This window comes from Sciurus vulgaris, assembly GCF_902686455.1.
Source record: "Sciurus vulgaris genome assembly, chromosome: X".
NCBI classification, from domain to species: domain Eukaryota; kingdom Metazoa; phylum Chordata; class Mammalia; order Rodentia; family Sciuridae; genus Sciurus; species Sciurus vulgaris.
Genome location: NC_136471.1, coordinates 121,635,414 through 121,642,090, shown reverse-complemented (window position 1 = coordinate 121,642,090; position 6,677 = coordinate 121,635,414). Strand labels below are relative to the sequence as shown.

General features: G+C 39.0%; 1 pseudogene across 1 annotated transcript; it reads right to left on the bottom strand.

Annotated features, from left to right (window-relative positions):
• Positions 1–2,192: 2,192 nt before the first annotated feature.
• Positions 2,193–5,298, bottom strand: LOC306651619 (uncharacterized protein C9orf152-like; annotated as a pseudogene). Its single transcript has 2 exons — positions 5,278–5,298; positions 2,193–2,915 (listed from the first exon to the last, which is right to left on the bottom strand). The product of its transcript is annotated as an uncharacterized protein C9orf152-like (transcript).
• Positions 5,299–6,677: the final 1,379 nt, after the last annotated feature.

Below are 6,677 nucleotides of genomic sequence, written 5' to 3'. Positions count from 1 at the left end.
TAACTTTTTATCAGCAAACATGCTATAATAGCTTCACTCAAAAATTTTCCTTGTTTCAACATTCAATACTCAACATTTTGTTATTCCATTTTATAGCCAAAATCTTTGAAAGTATTATCTATTCAACCTTCACTTCTTTCCCTTCAACTATTCCTTAAATTCGCTACAATATGTTTTTAGTCATTAATACTCTACTAAAATCTGGTACATTAAGTCCCCTTCACACACCAAAATCTAATGTTAATCCTCAATTTTCATATACTTGAAAATCTCAGTGCCATTCTTCGAAGTTGATCATTCTATCACAAAATACTTCCTTTACTTGGCTCCCAGGACTTGCTTTTCTTCCCTTCCTTGCAGCCCGCTTTGGAATCTCCTTTACTATTTTTTTTTTTTTTTTTTTTTTGCAGTGCTGGGAATTGAACCCAGGGCCTTGTGCTTACAAGGCAAACACTCTACCAACGGAGCTATCTCCCCAGCCCCTTCTTTACTATTTTCTTATCCAAATTTATATACACAGTAATGCCTTAGTATCAAACCTCAGACACTAGTTCCTCTCTACCTTCTCTCCTCAGGTGATTTCATTGCTTTAACTACAATTAATAAGCTAACATTCCTCAAATGCCCCCAACTCCAACCTTCCATTGGATTTCAGTCTCACATCTACTATGTGATCCTAGATTTATAACAGAAATCTGAAAATTAACATTTCTAAAACTGAACCCTAGATTTCACCTCTTCCCTAAACCTCTCCTTCTCTAGTATTTCTAGCATTCCAATAAATGGTAGTACTATTCATACATTTGATAAAGTTACAAAAAAGTTGGAGTCATCACTTAGTCTCTTTTCTTACATGTCACAGCTAATCCACAAACAAATTCAACAGATTCTACTCTCATACATCTCATCTATTCTACCAGTACACTACAGATCTTAGTCACCATGATCTCTTATTTGGATTACTGCAATAGCTTCAACATGTTGGCTTAGGATCAGACTTCCTTAACAGGACTCCCATAGCACAAGAAATAAAAGCAAGAATCAACAACTGGGATAGATTCAAACTAAAAAGCTTTCTCTCAGCAAAGGAAACTATCAGCAATGTGAACAGAGAGCCTACAGAGTGGGAGAAAATCTTTGCCACTCATACTTCAGATAGAGCACTAATTTCCAGAATATATAAAGAACTCAAAAAACTCTACACCAAGAATACAAATAATCCAATCAACAAATGGGCTAAGGAAATGAACAGACACTTCACAGAAGATCTACAAGCAATCAACAGATATATGAAAAAATGTTCACCATCTCTAGTAATAAGAGAAATGCAAATCAAAACTACCCTAAGATTTCATATCACCCCAATTAGAATGGCGATTATCAAGAATACAAGCAACAATAGGTGTTGGCAAGGATGTGGGGAAAAAGGTACACCCGTACATTGCTGGTGGGGCTGCAAATTAGTGCAGCTACTCTGGAAAGTAGTGTTGAGATTCCTTAGAAAACTTGGAATGGAACCACCATTTGATCCAGCTATCCCACTCCTCAGCCTATACCCAAAGGACTTAAAATCAGCATACTACAGAGATACAACCACATCAATGTTCATAGCTGCTCAATTCACAATAGCCAGATTGTGGAACCAACCTAGATGCCCTTCAGTTGATGAATGGATAAAGAAACTGTGATATATATATATATATATATATATATATATATATATATATATACACACAATGGTATATATCAGCAATGGAATATATCAGCAATCAGCATACCATTTGTATATGATTACACAAATGGTATGCCTCTACTCCATGTACAAACAGAGAAACAAGTTGTATCCCTTTTGTTTACAATAAAAATGAATTTAAAAAATTCTCTTTTATGGAGGAAGAAGGTGTCCTACTGGATCCCCCAAGGAATGGACATCTAGGGCTTCACAGAGAACTCTTCTTAGAGAAGCAGAATGGGGCTGTGTTTATCAGATAGTACTATTTGATTCTAAATGATGAACAATCTGATCTGGACAATCACTTGACGTTCTGAAGATCAAGATCGTATTCCCACTATGAAGTTCTTACAATTGGGATAGTCCAGCTCTTGCATGTAGCTGGAGGCTCTTCCTCTTTGACTTTTTGATGAATCCATAGAGGGCCTCAAGGCTGAGACCCACGGCTAACTAGAAAACTTCAGGTTGAGCCATATAAGCCCAGGTTCTGGAGAATTTGGGAAACCCTGGGAGTTTTCCCCTGGGGAAACTGATAGTGAGCAGGTTTACCAGACCTGTGTGAGTTTTTTATGGAAGGAAGACATTGAATGCAGGTTTTTAAGCTGGGTCCTGCTGCCTTTGTTTGGGCACTGCCCTCCCGACATTGACACTGGGTTGTCTCTGGGATTTTGGTTCCTTGCAGGGTCTCTTGACTGTTTTTGAACATGTGTGGGTCTCCTTCTGGAGGGAGCCTTTGGTCAGAATCCACAAGTTGGCCCTCGGGCTTCACTTGACAGGTTTCATGGTGGAAGGTTTGCACTAAGCAATACATCTCTAGGTGTGTGTGCCATGGAGATTCAGGAGGTTGAAGACAGCTTCTGTCAGCTTCTTCCAGAATCCCCTCTACCTCAGAATCTCTCTCTTCCAGAGACAGGGAGCTCCTTGCTTCCTTGTTATTCCAAACAGCACTGATCATGGATCCAGCAGAAGTATGCATGCCCCCTCCTTTGGGGAACACCAGGCGGTGGACCTGGGTCCTCTGTTGCCTCCTCACGCCTTCATACTGTGCTCACTGGAGCTGGGTGCTGACAGGAGGCCCTTGCCCTGGGGCTTGAGTACAGGAGGAGACTTCAACCTTGAAGCTAGACCCCAATTGCAAGAAGTGGGACAGGGCAGGGCACTGGTAGGCCAACCCCTGCAAACACTGAGGGGTGAGGCAGGGGGAAGGGGCAGGGAAAGAAGGAGGTGATAAAGCAGAGAGGATGTGGTGGGGCAATGGGAGGTTAGAGAGCACAGCAGGAAGTGAGGAGAGAAGATGGAAGGAGAAAGGGGAGGAGAGAATGAAGGGAGGGAAAAGCAATTTGGAGATGGGAGGAAAGAGGATAAAAAGAAGTCCTAGATAGGAGGAAGGTTTGGAGAGGGGACAAGAAAGGGGCAGCAGAAAAGGAACAAGAAAGAAAGAGGAAGGAGGTGAGAGTGACCAAGAGGGATTGATGGGGCATAGAAGAGTGAGGAAGATGGCGTGGGCAGGAAGGGGAAAGAGAGGGAGTGGGGGATGAAGAGGAAGGCAGTCATAGCTGCTGGGATCCTCTGTGAGACTCAGGAGGTATCTTATTCCAAGTCCTTCACTGCTTGATCCTGAAGTTTAGAATCCAATTCCAAGAGCTATAGTGAACTCCCCCATTTCCTACAGAGCTAGAGTGGGGTTGAGGCATACCCGGTGCCTGCAGGGCTCACACATCTTGGACTGAACCCTGTTGGCTCATCAAAACCTACTGACTTGGTTTGCAGCTTTCAAAAGGAACACCACTGCAACCCCACAGAGATGGTGGGCCAAACGTGCACACTGTGGCCATGCACTAGGGGAATTCGCAGCAAAGATCTACACAAGATCTCATGTCAGATTCTGAACACACCCCAGGCAAAAGCCCAGCCCCAAAGTATGCCATGGGACAGACCCTGGGGTAGCCCTGGCCTTTAGCTATCCCCACTCCTTTGACATTCAATGCAACCTCTGTTGACCACTCTATCTTAAATAGCATCAACCACAATTCTATTTTCATGTACTGATTAATTTCCTTCATATAACATTTACTACTAACATTATATACATGTTCATTAATCAACTTTATTTTGTTCACTGTTCTATCTCCAGTATTTAGAACACTGATATAACCTAGTGGGTATTTAATAAATATTATTGAATTAATTAATCAATAATTTCCTGAACAATCTTCAGAAAGAGGACTGACTATACGTGTCTTTGTAGGGCCTGAACAGCCAGTAAAGAAAAGGTGTCTGCGAATTTCTATTTTCTTTTCTTTTTCCCTCCAGTCATAAAGGGAAATTTGAACACCAGCAAATCTTCATTTATCTTTATGAACTAATTAAAGTCTACACACAACAAAATTTAGAATGCCTGGGCATTACCACATTAAGGAGCAGTTTCTCTGATTCTCACTTGATAAAAACTCATTATCTGAATGAACACTGTGGAGTGACCATTTTAACTTTGTTAAGAAGAAGCAAGCATTCAAACAGTTCCTGATTTGGGTTTTAAAATAGAAGTTCTGTCTTTAAATGAAGGAATATTTGACCTAACATATGATAAATTAGTTCTTATCAAAAAGTCAGAAATCTTTTAAAGAAAGATTTGATATATTGAAACTGATAGGAGTGTTTAAAATGTTTTCATTCTGCTGGGAGAGCAATTAGGCCTTTTCTTCAACAACCTGTTGACTTTGCATGCCAGAGATTTATTTTTTACACAAGACCAGTTGAGATTGTTTTACCTATTCTCCAAAATTGATGCTCTTTTCTCCATTCAAAAGGGAAAATATTAGGCTAATACATGAGAATTTTTCACTTATAATTCCATTCATAAATTTTTCTCACATTGATTGCTAGGAGTGTTAGCACATGACAAACTGATTGAAGTGGCAGCAAATGCAGGCTACTGGAATAATTTAGAAATACTTTTTATGCACATGTGTAGTTTTAGCTGTATATGGCATATATATGTCATGTTTCCTTTGAGTAAAACTGCTCCTAGTTTATAAGATCAAGTTAAATATGTAAGAATTTCATGGTGTTTTTCAAATGGGATTGATTCCCAGATGCTTCACTGTCTGAACCAGATTGATAATCTCTCCTCGCAGAAACATAAAGTAAAATTTAGTATGAGCATATTTTGTCCTATTCTTTAGTTTTTTATTTTTTCCAACAGACTTTTTATTTTGGATTTAATCTTGATGAGCATAAAAGATTCAATAAAGATTCAATTGTAAAACAAAATCATACAATTCAGCAAGTTGACCTTCATCATTCTTTCTTGATACCTAATTACAAAAGGAATGATTCTTTCATTTATGTCATCAATTTAAAATCCCATCTAGAAGGAACCAAAGTCTGCTATTATTTTAAAACCCCTAACTGTGAATTTGAATTTGAGAGACTTATATATTTATTTTCTGGCTACTCACTCTTATTAAAAGTGTAATAAGTCTTCTGTTTTGTTTTGAGTTTAACAGTAAAATAAGCCTGTCAGATATGATGTTAAAGCTTACCTCTTTTGTAGATGTGACCATTCTCCATCTTATGATTTAAAGTATTTCACATAATAGTAATTAAGTTTATAGAGATACAGTGACTGAAAAATTTATGTTGGTGTTTGTCACATACTGGGGATCTATGGATGTATTGTATCCACATCAAGTCATGAGTGGGTAGGTACGTGAATTAAGCCTACTTTGCTGGATGTTCATATTAGCACTGTTTGTATGGTAAGGAGACTACCCTTAACATACCATGCTGTAGGTGCTGAACTGTGGTCTGAGGCCTGGGATCTCAATCATGACAGAGTATATGCTTGTGTTTTATTGTTATGTGTATTAGCTTACAGTATTTTGTTCATCCAATAAAAGGAAATAGAAAAATTGTAGCTTGAAATTTGGAGTTTCCTCATATTTTGTCCTATATTCAAAAGTATTTTTTTAATTTTTAAATTCCTTACAACAACTATATTTCATAAATCTCAAAACTGTGGGGGATTAAGAGAATAAAATACCCTCTCAGTAACAGATAGAGAATGCAGAGTGTAACCAAATGTATGCAGATTTGAATCTATACCAAATTTTCAGTTACTTTGTGAGTTAGCTTGTTGACACCACTGCAATACCAAAGTCATGTATTCAGTACTCTTTTTCTAAATATAATGCTTCAGAAGTACAAAAAAAGAATACAATGAACACCTGTGTACCAAATACATTCAAAAATAAAATATTGCAAAAAAATATAGAAATCCTTGTATATTCTTTCTCACATTTTCCCCACTTCAGAATTTAGGTTATTATTCCTATAAAGTCTTTGATTGAAATTTTATTGAATTCTTTGATTTGGGGGCAATTAACATATTTATGTTATTACAACTTTCTTTCTATAAACATGGCAATTCTCATACTTTCTTTGGGTTTTCCTGGAAGATTTAAAGTAACAGTGTGTAGTTTTCTCTATAAAGCTAGTGTACATCTTTTGTTAGACACCTATTACTGATTATTTCATAAAATTGCTGTTGAAAAGGAACAAGGAACTATTTAGCAAGAAAACCAAAGCTGGAGCCATCATAGTACCTATTTCAAAATATTTTACGGTTTTCAAGATGGCGGCCTAGAGGGTGGCTGCATTACGTGTTGCTCCAGAACTCAGGATTCAAGAGAGGAGATATTGAGACGCTTGGGACCAACTCAAAGTAGCCGGGTGACTCTCACCCCCTGGGGGGGCATCCCGGATGGGACGGGGGTCCCGGAACGCAGGAAACTTTGTGAAGTAGAACTGCCGGCGAGACGCCCCTCCCCCCGCTGGAGCGCCATAGAGGAGGCCGGTCGGCACAGCGCTGGGACTCGGAGCAGCCACTGGGGCTCCGGCGGCTGCCCGGGGGAGGAGAGGCGGGGAGAACTGTGTGGACTCA